Source organism: Labrus bergylta, chromosome 8 (genome assembly GCF_963930695.1).
Source record: "Labrus bergylta chromosome 8, fLabBer1.1, whole genome shotgun sequence".
Taxonomy (NCBI): domain Eukaryota; kingdom Metazoa; phylum Chordata; class Actinopteri; order Labriformes; family Labridae; genus Labrus; species Labrus bergylta.
Genome location: NC_089202.1, coordinates 28,071,009 through 28,084,904, shown reverse-complemented (window position 1 = coordinate 28,084,904; position 13,896 = coordinate 28,071,009). Strand labels below are relative to the sequence as shown.

The 13,896-nt window shown below is 40.3% G+C and overlaps 1 protein-coding gene across 1 annotated transcript in view; it reads left to right on the top strand.

The window, feature by feature from the left end:
- The first annotated feature begins 569 nt into the window (after positions 1 to 569).
- Positions 570 to 13,896, top strand: part of tsnare1 (T-SNARE Domain Containing 1) — a 156,278-nt gene continuing 142,951 nt past the window's right edge. The window contains exon 1 of the mRNA XM_020637027.2: positions 570 to 675. The gene's annotated coding sequence lies outside the window, so the exon portion shown is untranslated. The remainder of the gene's footprint in view (positions 676 to 13,896) is intronic.

Here is a 13,896-nt window from a genome sequence, read left to right as displayed (position 1 = left end):
TCTCAATAACTAATGGTAAATCAGAATTTCCCCTCACAGATCACTAAAGTATGCAAAATAAATTAAATCAAAATAAATATAAATATTCAAATATGCATTTGTAAAATGATCCTCTAGCATTACAGTTATATAAAACACAAGATGACTTATTTGGAGGTTGTCATGACAACATTTCCTACACCATTAAAATAATGTCATCATATGAAGAATTTTAAGAATGAAATTGATCCATTTTTATTTCCCCATATCTTAAATAATTTATTTAAATAATGTTCTCCACTGTTCTCCCTGTTAATAAAGATGTAAAGGATGTGTATACTGACTACATATACACACTTAAATATATAAACCGAATCATACTTACATACATGTTATTATTTCTACAATAGATCATCAAAGCAGGGGCTCAGAATGAAGTTAATTCAGACCTCTTATTTATTTTCACTTGGCCTTCACAGCCACAGCTCAGTACTGTATGTTATTTATAGAACAAAATCCCATCCTGTCCACCCCCCCCTTAAACTACAAATCCCAGAGATCATTGCTTCCTCTAATCTGGTCATATGACCCGGCAGTAGAGCAGGTGGTACTTGGTCATATGATATTGTGAACCGAGGCTGAGGAGCAGCAACATCTGAGCTAAATCACAGCCCACATCTCTCCCTACGCTGAAAGGTAAAGCTGGAGGAATCCCTCCTTTTCACACTGCGTCTTTGAGCCTTTAGTGACGGATGCTGCAGCCTTACACACAGGAGGAGGAGGAGGGGGAGGAGGAGAGGGGAGGAGAGGCAGGCAGAGATGAGGGGGATGGTAGGCCATCAGGGATGCCTCTCCGTTGCTTTCTGTAGAAAACAAGGAAGCACAGATGTTTGTGTTGTGTGAATGCATGTGCTGTAAACATGTTGGGCCTGAGGTTGTGTGTGAGGGGTGTGTGTTTGTGTAGGTTCCATAATGTCCCATACATGCAGAAATCACGTGGAGAAGAGATGGACTGTTGAGAGCTTTCTGTTGTTTTTCGGGCAGGAGGTCACACATGGATGGATGATTTTCTAGTTTCTGTTTCCCCCCATCAATGCAAACATGTCAGTGAGGTGAGGTCAGAGAGCTCTGTATGTGATTGTTACAAGGAAAACAAAAACAACAAAGTGCATTGAACTTTCCACAGCATGCTGACATTTTGGAATCTTTGTAAAAGACCAATATCCTCTCAGTCATTGTGTTAGCCTTTATCATATTATTAATCTAGTTCCCTTCTAGTAGTGCCAGTAAGGAATCACTTTTTTCAGTTTATAGCTTCAAAACAAATCAGAAAATGTTTGTTGACACTATTTTGTAAGATTTAACAAAATTGTCACATCGTGTTCCTTAAATATATAAATTAAATAATGTGGAGCAAAGAAGGGAAGGACCCAAACAGGAAATCATAAGAACTTGTTTGATTCATGTCCTTTGAGAGTAAACATGTTCTGTATCAAATCTGAAAAGCTAGCTAGGTTAGCATTACTTTGTCAAAAAGTGAGGCTATTACGAAGGGTAACGCCCTTTTTTTGTATCTAAGTGTTAACGAGTTGAAACAGCGAACCTTTTATTTTAGTTTTCGTATCTTTTTGATATGAGAGCAGACCACTGAGTCATCTTCCTGCAGCTCCCTCCATCCCCTTTTTCTAGCCCACCGCAGTTTCAGCAGATGTCTATTCATCATGAGTCTGGTCCTACTCGAGGTTTCTGCCTCTTGTAAGGATGTTTTATAGTGTCACTGTTCTTTGCGAAATGTTGATTAGTGCTTTGCTCATGATGTATTAATGTTGGGTCTTTGTAAAATAGCAATGAGTAATGTCTCTTAGGGCGCTCTCACATAGGCCCAGTATCCCTGTAACCGTGCTGAAGCACGATTGTCCCCCCTCCCCATTCCCAGCTGGCGTGCACTCACACTGTTCCAGGACTAACCGGGTCTGAGCACGGTTACCTCTTGTAGCCTACATAACGTTGCATCCCCCTGCGTATAAAAGCTGTTTAAGTGAGAGAAAAGAAGAATACTCACTGCTTATTTGAATGTCATGTAGGTGTTTTTAGATCACGGTCATTCAATGTAAATTTACATGTGAAGCTACGAGCTAACTAAAGAGCGCTACCATTAGCATGCTAACACAACAAATGCAGCTCGAGTAAAGGACAATTTTGTCCGCTGCTTTGCGCTTAATGCTTAATTATGGTGCGTTCCAATTTGATAACACCTTTGTGCAAATGCGAGGGGAGAGGGGTTGGAGGTGAGTCGCTGTAGGAGAGAGGAGGATTCAGTGTGGCGGAGGTGTCGCCAAGCAGCAGTTTGTTTTGGTTTCATGCTGGTGCTCAAGGGCGACATCTACTGGATCAAAGAGCACATTCTTCCTTTAAGTGGCTTGAGCTTACATTTGTTAAGAACTGGTGCTATACAAAGAAATATTGATTAAGATGGTTGGGTTGATGCTGGAAATGCTGAAGATTTTGTGAAGGTTAGTCCGAACTTCAATCATTCAGCACTCTTAGTTAGATCATGTCTAAAAAAACATGCTGTGTCTTTAGAAAAAAAAAACAGAAGTTTCCCCCTGTTCACAGTTATCTTCACAGTTTGCCACCAGGCATGACTGTTGTTGTAAGTGCAATGTAACTGTTATTTTTTCTAAACCCACAGACATTCAGTTCATCTTTAAGTGTTTCAGCTTTCCTTATGTTTTGATAAAAGTCAGGCTTAAAGAAGAAGCTAGTTTTATTTCTTACTGGGATTATGATGCTCAGACTGATACCCTTCATCAGTGCTTTTTGTATATGTGATTGTAAGAAACTGTGGCTGTTGTTAGCCTGTATGTAGCTTTATAAAATAGCTGAAGCAGGGTCAGATGGTTGGACATAATAGATCTCAGAGTCTGGTCTGTGTTGTCAAGGTGAGGTAAGGGTCATAGTTCTGCATACATTTTAAAATTTGAACAGATGCAGAGAGGCTGATTTCAGAATTACTACATTTCCCTGCAGATGAACCTGCATTAACAATGAATGGATGTTCAGTCAGCTGACCCCTGTGATAACTGAAACTACAGCCCAGTGTTACAGTTCACGTTTGTCTGAGAGTCATGGTACCATTTGGTACCCTTATTTCCCCTGGACCTGAAGTGGGAACATCTGAAGTTGGAAAATGTAAACAATGCACAATTGCAAAAAAAACAAAACTGCAGATCCTTGAGGTTCCTCTTAAGCTTTGCTCACACTGTAAGGGTTTGAAAGTCCTTCCCAATTTTGATTTCGGATAGCATCACACACATGAGGAGAATCCTAACAGACATCCTACTCCATAATCTCAAACACGCTCACAGTACAAAATATGAAAATCTGTGCAGGTAGACCTCTGCTGCTGGTCGCCATTACTACCCTTATTACAGTCCTCAGTCTCTCTCTGTGATTGTAGTCACACATGAGTTCCTCCAGACCCTTTCAGGACGTAATCGTCAAGATTCTAAATGTCAAACACATTTGAAATAAATCGGGGCGTCAACGACGATCGCCGAGGGGATCGGGGATGTTAAGATTGGATCTTTTTTTAAGATAATCTGGACAGATAATCGGTTCCGAGCAGCCATGAGTCGGGCCCGATTATCCTGCAGTCTGAGCCAGGCTTTAGGCTGGTCCCAAAAGCGAAACCAAAAAAAACTCTAATTAGGCCCAATGCTATTATGTACACTTTTTATTTTTATTTTTATTTTTTGGGGGCCTTTTGCCTTCATAAAATAGATCAGCTGAAGAGAGACTAGAAAACGCTGGGAGGAGATAGTTGGGGATGACACGCAGCAAAAGGCCGGGTGGGACGACTATTGCCTCTGTACATGAGGTACGCTACATACCTAACTATAGGCTGTCTGGCGCCAAGCTATGCCCACTTTGAAACCAGAAATAAAAAGTTTAATAGTCTGGTACAAAAAGCTTTTGAGCTTTTTTTTCCATTTATGACAACTGTAACCATGGTTACGTTTTTACAACACACCGGTTTACATTATATTAAGCACTCAGTCATACTCATTGATCGATGTAAGGAAAAAATGTGTCATGAAATCAACTGGACATGGCAAAGGAAACAAGGACTACATGAAGAAGAACAGAGGGAATGAAATAGATTGTTTCTCCTTGATGTATACAGGATGCCACGTATAGTGCGTAGGTGCACAGTTATGTATTCCAAATGACACTATCCCATAAAATGTTCCAGCTACCTTTTATGTAACTTACACGACTTAGAACAGAGTGGAGAGGGTTTATTAATATAATCTGAACTCCCTCCATATTTTTCTGGTACATCTGAAATGAGTTCTTCCTCTGTGGTGTGTTAGTCGGAGTGTATGTAACAGGATGTTGAGTGGTGGGTGTTCTCTGCATGACTCATTGCTCATCTAGCCGATCTGGACAACAGATTGTTCTATCTAACCACTTGCGCTATTCTTTCTTCTCCCTATTTTTTTTGCTTTTTTTTTTTGTTCTAGTCACTATTGATTATCTGCTGTTTGTTCTGAATATTAAGTGATGATTCAGTTCATCACAAAATGGGTTGGTGTGTTTTCTTACTTTGAAAATGGTGGTTATCACAATGTAGGCCTGAAGTGGGGTCTCCCACTTTGTTGTTTCAATCGACTTTCTTGTTGTCAGTCATCTTGAAGGACAGGGTTGTAACCACTCCATCACGATCGGTCATTACTTGTTTTTTTATTTAACAGACATAAACAGAGAGCTAGAGGACCGTTTCCAGAAATGATGGACGATGGTTCCTACAGCATCATGTTTTGAAGCGAGAGACCAAGCTGCTGTATCAGAGGGGGGGTCTGACAATGAAAAGGATGAAATGTTGTATCTTCTGAATGATTGTGCTTTTAGTTGGGGTGTCAACTTTAATGTCTTAAACATTACCACATGCCTTTAATCTCCTTAAGGCGTAACTTTTTTTAACGGGCGTGAACTGTGGCAACTGTCAATCACAGCAGCGCATACACCAAGAAGGTCAAACAAACTTTTTATTTTAGCCAAATGGGTCAAGATTCAGAAACTACATTAGACGTTTCTCGCACCAAATGCTTTCAGAATGAGATTTCAGTGCACTGTTTATCTATAAAAAGGTATTTTTATATTAAGACAAAGCCGCATTGTTGTTTCCTGTTTGAATGCTGGGGAAAATAGCGTTTCCTGTCAATCACGGGAGAATCCAGAATGACAAATCAAACGGCGGAATCGCGCAGCTCGCATTGCATTCACTTTAATATTCAATTTCAGTTGAAGTTCAACTTTTGTCCCACCCCTTTCTTGCATCTCCTATCTGTGCCTGCATCCCATAATCCTTTGCCCTACTCGCCTGCTGGGTCCAATACAAAGTGAATGAGCCGCGATGATAGTCGATTATACTGGGGCCGGGCCATCAGACTTAGTATGAAATGATAGTCTGCACTGTTGGTGGGTCAGAATGCTGTCATTATTAATTCATTTGGACTGATTTGTTACAGTATACAGTCAATAAGCATATTTATTTGATTGTATTGAACTAGTCATTGTGAAACTTTTGTTGAAGTCTGAAGAAACTGACTTTGGTTGTCTGGGCCTGCCAATAAAAATCAAATTCCTTGGCCAGTTACTTTTGTTGTTGGGACTCGGTGAAGTGGGGGATTCCTTGGCTTTGCAGCAAGCCTCAAGTGGACACTCATGGAACTACAGTTTTTGCACTTTAGCATTAGCTTCATTTTCTCAACAACTTGAGTTTTCCACTTGACTTGACCACCAGTGCTAGCAAATATAAGCTTCAAAGTAGCTTCTTAAGTCACCATTGTTCTACTTAAACCATGGCATGAAAACTGTTTATCAATCTTTTGTGACCTCTGAACCTTAATTAGGGCCTCTAAATTTTCCTGACATCAATAATCAATTATGTGTTGTTGCCATAGCAATTTGATGTAACGTTAAGGGATCAGGATTGAGGTTTCCACTCAGGACCGTTCCACCCTGATGCACAGCCGTGTCAGCATGACATGAGACCCACAACCTCCATCACATTTGTGAATAATGTTTACATATGGCTCCCATTCAGAACTGCCATCTGCTGCGCTGTTTGTACAAATACACCATCATCCTTTGGCACAGTCACACTGTGCTGATTATTTGCTTTTGCTTGGTATTGTGTGATTGTTACAGCAGTGATAACACAAGAAACAATTTTGTATACCTACCAGCCATTGTACAGTAACCCACCTCAACCCCTCTACTAATGTAAATTTCTCTATAGGGAAACACTGAATGAACAAATAGGGCTGCACCTTATTGGAAAAAACTGACACTTCTATATCTTTTCAATCAAGCCTGCTGGATATTAGAAAACTGCACAATTGTGATTAATTTGTGATTATTATCATAAAAAAGTTTGGTATTAACTTATATTTAAGATGGTTATATGTAACTCAGTTTTTTATGTTACTCCTATCTTTTTTTTTATACAATACAAGTATCTACAAACGAGTCCCTCCTTAAACAACAAAAAATTATATATTTTTAACCTCTAAATTGGAACCAATGAATCAGAAGGTAGCTGATAGTTAGCTGGAGCTTCATCCGAATGCATCAAGTGGTTGAAGGATGACCATCTTACCAGGACCTCCATCAAACAGGCACAATGTGCACAAACTGAGTGAGAAAACATTCTTCTTTGAATATAATTGATTTATTTAAGTTAGTGTGATAATTCAGACGTTTGCAATGTGTTTATTGCAAAAGCTCAAACGTTTGTACGAACGGTTTAAGCACAAATTTGTGCGTACCATAATCTGTAAATATTAATGGACGAAGCCTGAGAGATGTCAGCCATCTGTTCCTGCAGGGGGCTCAGGATAACACATATCGCTCATAACATGAAAACAGAGCCGTATAGTTTGTGCCCATGTGGACAAAAACAAACCTATTTGTTTTTTTGTACCAGGCTATTAAATACCGGCTTTTTTGGCTGTGGTGTGTATTTGACTTCCAGGGCTCCAGCCTCGGACTGGGAAGATTTTGATTCCGCATTGGCTCCATTTTTCAATTCCAGAGGTTGCCGCTTGGTCTGAACACATTGTTTCTAAATTGGGCCCAAAGTCATCGTGATGTGTTGTGCAGCTCTTGTTGGAAACTTGTCACCTAGTTCTTGCCTATATTTGTCATCATTCCACATTTTGTCAAAATGTTGTATAAAAATATTTTACTCAACTTTACTCTTCACATTTCAGCCTTAGAAATTAATATTTTTCCCCCTGCATGGGACCAACACTCTGTCAAGACAATCTATTACTGAGATATATTCTCAGTGGTTCTCTTTTTTTTTTCTCACGTTCAACAATTTGTATAAAAAAATTAAGGTTTATGCTGCATGTGAGCTTCAATCTCAGTTGTAGTGTGCCTCAAGGGCAATTCACTATCGGTTAAGAAAGCTTTTACAGCATTTCTTGGTCTTCCTCAGTGGTTGGAGTTCACCCAGTACTCATGGATATACAGATTAACAGGGTGTGAGTATTTATAAAGTAGACCCATCTCCATGACAACAATTCAAACTCAGTCTGCAGAGGAAAACTGTCAATGGTCATTAAATCCTGAGGAAACCGAAACATAAGGACCTTGGCGTTCAAACTCTTGTTTTTATGCTTTGTGAATCGAAGAATAGCAGCTGGGCTTTATATCACATTAGTACAGAACTATATATTTCGAGATCTACTTCCTCAGAGATTACTTCACATTTGGTTTGACTGTTCATTCCAGATTTTAGTGATCCCTTGCTGTCAACCTTCGTGTATCCCAGTGCATTAGCAGGACCCTGAATTCACAAAACTGAATTCACATGTTTAGCACATTTCAGAAAAAAATGTGTGCATCCTAACACATTTTACTTGACATTAACATGACATGTTCACTGAGTATATGTTTACTGACTCCTCCTCTGTACATTAGAATCATTTATATGAAAGTATTTAAAATATAAACATCTGGTATCTTCCTGGACAGTAAATTAAATTGGAAAAAAGAACACTGATGTCATATTCAAGATGACTCAGTGAAGCTTAGAATATTTGACATTAGCAATAATCTTCTACATGTCTTTTTATCAGGGAATCAGTGTCCTCTTTTATGCTGTGCAGGGGGGGGGGGGTAGCATCTCTGTGGATGATAAAAACACAATCAATACGCTGATCAAAAAGGCTGGTTCTGGGATCGGCTTTACTCCAGACTCACTTGGGGTTACCTTTGATAAGAGAATGAGGACCAAACTCAAAACTTTCCTTTACATCAGTGGTTTTCAACTGGTCTAGCCGAAGGACCCACCACCAACTCCTTCATGAAACTTGTGACCCAAATTTCTGATATTTTTTCAACCAATCAGATCAATGAATGAGAAAAGGTGCAGTTTGTACCTCAGGTGCAAAACATGTGACGGAACAAAGAGAAGGTACAAAACCAACATGTTTTAAGGGCGCTTCAAATACCTTTTAACACTTTTTTTTTCAGTCACATATTCGCGACCCACTGAAATCAGCACCGCAACCCACTTTTTGGTCCCGACCCACCAGTTGAGAACCACTGCGTTACATGGTGTTTTTAATGGACTCTGAAGCTCCTTTAGTGAGCGACTAGTGTTGCCTCAGCGTTTCACTAATTGACTCGGGAGGCCCTTTCTTCAAGCAGCAGTCAGATATTCTTAATTTTTTTGGTTGTGGCTCTGACTCCAGGCTGTACATGATGTCTCAAATGGTTTCAGTGGTGTTTGTTATGTATTCACTTCTTGTGTACTGGGGTTGTTCTGTCGATAATGTTTGTTGTGTGTGTGTGAATTGACCAGGTTGCAAATGAGTTTCCCCCGCTGGGGATTCATAAAGATTTCTAATCTAATCTAAAACTTGATCCCTGCATTTTTGGGCATAAGCAACATTATAAATGCATATTTTTAAATGCACAATCAGAGCTGAGAGTAATGGCAGATTACTTTTAATAAAGATGAGGTAGACACATTGTCTCTCTTGTGATCAGGACCTTTGTGGACTGAGCACAAGACTGACTTTTCAATTGTTCAGAAAGGAGCCACTTGTAGTGTTTCTTGCTTCTGATATGGCTGCACTCTGCTACCTTGTTTTAGAGTTTTTACAGTGACTTACAACTGGGAGGAGGTCCAGGTCACTCTGAAGGGGTTACATGCTTTTAGCTGATTATATGCATGGTTGTGAGTTTATTTAAACATCTGGGTCAATCCAATACAAATTGAAATACAATTTCTAAAGATACTAGGAAACTAGAAGAATAGAAATAACTGCCAGTTGAATGAATCTAAAGAGTCCATGCTTATGAGAGCACTGACTGATGTTTTACCCTCCATGGGCTTTCTTCAGGGACCTAAGGCCAAAACATATTGCTCACAAAATGTTTCAAACTAATTACCAAATACATTTTAGAACAAATTCCAAGCTTAAGAGTTCAACTCATGATATATGATGATATATATTGCAATATTGCAAGGTTGAAGAACATTGTACACTTGTAGAAAATATGCTTTGACAATGCAAACATTTCCCTCCCTCCTGCAGTCACATAACGATGTAAGGTACTGGAATTGTATTGTAGTATTATAGCTCACCTAATTGCTTAAGTAAGTGATTTGAATTCTTGATGGCAACTGAGACCCTTTTGTAAGGACAGAGAGGGAAAGGGAAGGAACCTTTTTTTTTGTTTGCTGGATGTGAATTCAGAGAGACAAGAGGCCCTGCCGTCAGAGATAACAAGGCCAGGCTCTGTGATGTGTGAATAATGGCCGGACAGAGGTTTAGACATCATTAGAATAATCAGTCCTGATGTGGACGGAGATGCACGGCAATACAGGGGAGGCCTACTGATGGCTGATAGTGCGCTAATTAAGATGCTGCTGGTGCACTCTTCTCTTTTTTTGACATTGTGGACGTACTGTGATCCAACCTCTGTGCGGGAGTTTAGTTTTAATATGAGTCGACTCATTTTCGTATGCCTATTAGTCAATCTTCAACTTGAATTCCTTATTCATTAGATTTCTATGCTTCCTTTGGTTAGTTGTGGCTGTGCTGTCTTTTTGCATCAACGATTTCTCATGTGTTTGTGGTCTCAGTTGTACATTAGTGTGTTCTGCGTTTTGCTGATGTAAAACAGTCAAGCCTTGGGAACAGCTCAGCTGCAGCTGCAGACCATTCAGCATGTTTGTGGTTTTATCGTATTCCACTACTCATCTTGCTGTCTGCTGGATTGGAAACCCCATTGATCATATCAGATTGGATAAGTAATTGATTGTTACTGGTTATTAACCTCCCAGAACTTTGGACCTGCTTGCCAGCCTCTGAGAACAGCCTGTAATCAGTCACAAATGGCAGCCGCTAATGAAATTAGTTCCTGGTTCTGCCTCACAACTTTGTTTGTTCCACAAAGTATTGGCAAGGGCATAGAGATTCCATGGTTTCCTCTCCCCCAGGAATGGAGTGATAGAACAACAGAATGCTGATAATGAGCTGCTGTGTCTGTGTTGTCTCTTTGTAATTACTCATGTGTCTGACCAAAATGTAAAAGATGAGGACATGGAAAGTTCTATTTGCAACAATTTGGGTAATGTCCACATTGTTGCTGCATGGAAAACTATTGTGCGCACATCCAGGCCAAATGCAAACAGGTGCAGGACAAGAAATGTGCTAACTGTTGAAAAAATGTCCTCACACTGTCCAGCTCCCATTGGGCATTTTTATTTAACCATGGGAACGTTTCAGTCTACAACAGCTTCCTCTTAACGTGTTGCAGACGTTGTTGCAGACTCAAGGCCTGAAGAGTCATGGAGCTAATGAAGAATGGTGTGCTGTTGCACATTTTTTAACTGATTTGTCTCTTGGGTGTGACTCTCCATGATATTCTTTTTTAATTTTGAGCACATGATATGGGTTCCCATTAAAAAAATGTCAAAACAGAAATCACATTTTACATTTTAAGCCATTGGTAAAGATCCATATCTTGTTAGTTGATTCTCAAATGCAATGTCTCTCAAATGTAGGAATTCCCTGCAATCAGGGACTGGTGGTATGAATGGGCTTGCCTCTCTATGCCCTCCCTTTCTTATACAAAGAATTTTCCTTTCACTTCTTTAGTGTAAATGAGTGGCAGGTCAATCATGGCACGTTCCCTTGATTTGCTGACCAATTGGGCTTAAAGAGCCCATATTCTGCCCTTTTTGGGGTTCGTATATTTAATCTATGTTCCTACTTTTGTACGTTCACAATGGCTAAAGTCCGAAAAAAAAGTGTCTGTTTTCATGTACTGCTCCTCCTTGCTCCCTCTCCGCTCTGAGTCCGTCAGCTACGCTCTGTTGAGCCCCCACTGCAGAGCCCCACGTGGGCCAAGTCTGATCTGATTGGTCTGCCGATCCGCTCTGTCGTTATTGGTCAACACGGTTCTCGGAAATGTCCCGCCACTTTTACCATATTGGGAATGCAGCCACTGGCTCCGTCCGAGGGGAGCATAAACATTAGCACCTTAGCACTACTATGCTACCGCAGGCTACCTCATAGCGTGGGCGTGCTACAGAAGTTAATGGGCGTGCAACATGAGCTGCTGGGCTTGCCACAACGAGCCAATGGGCTTAGATCAGTGATCTCACACTGACAATGACGTCGGAATGACAATTTTTTTTCGAGGGGGGCTAGAACCGAGTGTTACATGCGGCTAATGCTACAGCTAACAGGAGGACGTAGGGGAGGACGTAGGGGAGGACGTAGGGGAGGACGTAGGAGAAGCCGCGTTTCCACGGACTTTGAATTTTTGCACATAGATGTGTTTAAACATGCACAGGACACTTTGAAAACACACTAAAGGACATAGAAAACCAGAAAAAGCAAAATATGGGACCTTTAATTCATTCAGCCCACAGGTCACCAACATTTGCCCAATGACTCATTGAGAGATGCTAGGAAAACAACTTGCAATTTTTTAAGTCAAAAAATTGTTTTTACTTTAGTTATATCATTGCTTAAGTTAAAGGCATAACAGGCTAATTTCAAAGAAATGTCCAGCACATGTCACACTGGAGCACAAGTTGTTTAGACCAAAACAAAACTTTCCTTTGTCCATACTTCCTCTGTCCTTCAGCACTCTACTCCCTACCCCCATCATCCCTCCCTTAGTGTTTCTAGGACTGACCTCCCTTCTGATATGCTGCCCAAAGATGATTAGGTTCTTACTCCTTTTTAGTATTTTAGGGGTGGCTGTGGCTCAGTTGGTAGAGTCGGTCGTCCCTCAACTGGAAGGTTTGGGGTTTGCATGCTGCAACATTCCTCATGTGTCCATGGGCAAGACACTTAACCGTGAATTGCTTCCGCTGCTTCATCGTTGGCAAACATGTATGAATGGGGTTATGGGTTATTTCTGATGGTCACTTTACATAGCAGCCTTTTCCATCATTCCATGGTTGTGAATGGGTAGGTATGTCATGTTGTGTAAAAGCGCTTTGAGTTGTCAGAAGATTAGAAAACAGCTATAAAAGCTCAAGTCCATTTAACATTTACAAAGCAAAGTATTTTCTTCGGTTTGGATAGTCTTTTGGTTCATCTTCAATTGTACTCTTGTGAAGACACCCACCATTATGCCTCTACAAACAGCTCATCTGACTGGATGGGGTTATCTCTCTTCCCCCAGAGAGACAGGACTAATGGTTGGAGAGGGAGGGGTTCATGCAAGAATATGTATGAAACATGTATGAGCCTATGAGTGACACGCAAACAAATATAGGGAAGCGCTGTCCTATCAGTGTGACCATTGAGCTAGGAACTATGAACACAGAGGGAGTTTGTAAGACATTTCACACCTTCCCCTCTGTAGAATAATACACCTGCCGCCACTGTACTGCATGATTATGGGCCATATACCATATAACCTCAGTATATATAGCTACTAACATTTTTGCATAAAGCATTTGTTCATTTTTCACTGGTGGGTTATCCAGACTAGGTCTTTGAGAGAGCCAGATGAGAAGATCCATGTGCACATTATCATCTCTGTATGCTCAGCACTTTCCATCTGAAATCTCTTATTGTTTGTCAGATCTCTCTCTCGCTCTCTTTTTTAAAGAGTATAATACAACAACAAAGCAAAAACCCTAACTATTGCATTATTTCTTGATGATATTTAGTTGTCTGTTTTTGTTCTCTGGCAGTCTAAATCATACACGGTGTAAGACTTATCTCTTCTTTTTATGTGGCAGTAGCTCAGCCCATTGGGAATTGGGTTGCTGAGGTGCCAGTTTACTTGATGAGAACTGCTGAGATGCCCTTGAGCAATGCACCGAACCCCCAACTGTTCGGATGTACGTTGGTGTGCACCCCTTCACTCTGACATCTCTCTGTTAGCATATGTCCATGGGATTGTGTTTGTGCATGAGTATATTTGTGTATTTTTGGAATATGTGTATTAAGCATGTTCAATAATGGAATGAAAAAAAACATGCATTTCCCCTTGGGGTGTGTTTTGTGCTTCTTTTCCTTTCTTTTTAAAAATGTAACCTGAGTCGCCAAACCAAAACCAACTTTCATTAGAAGAACCAATAGCTTCAGGCAAGTTAATTTTTCTGAGGAGGAGGATACTGATTAAATCAGTCAGAAATTAGCACCATGTGAAGCCACTGAATTGTTAAAAAGGTATCAAACATGATGGATAAAAGTGCAGCCTGAATGGCCTGTATTCAGCATCATGAATCTGACAAATCTTTGCAAAATGTGGTTAAAAAATTTAGAAAAAAAATGCAATGTTTAGGTAAAGATCCACTCTCAAGGTCACGATAAGACCAAAACAAATTGCCTCCACATCTACAATGAACCTTTGACA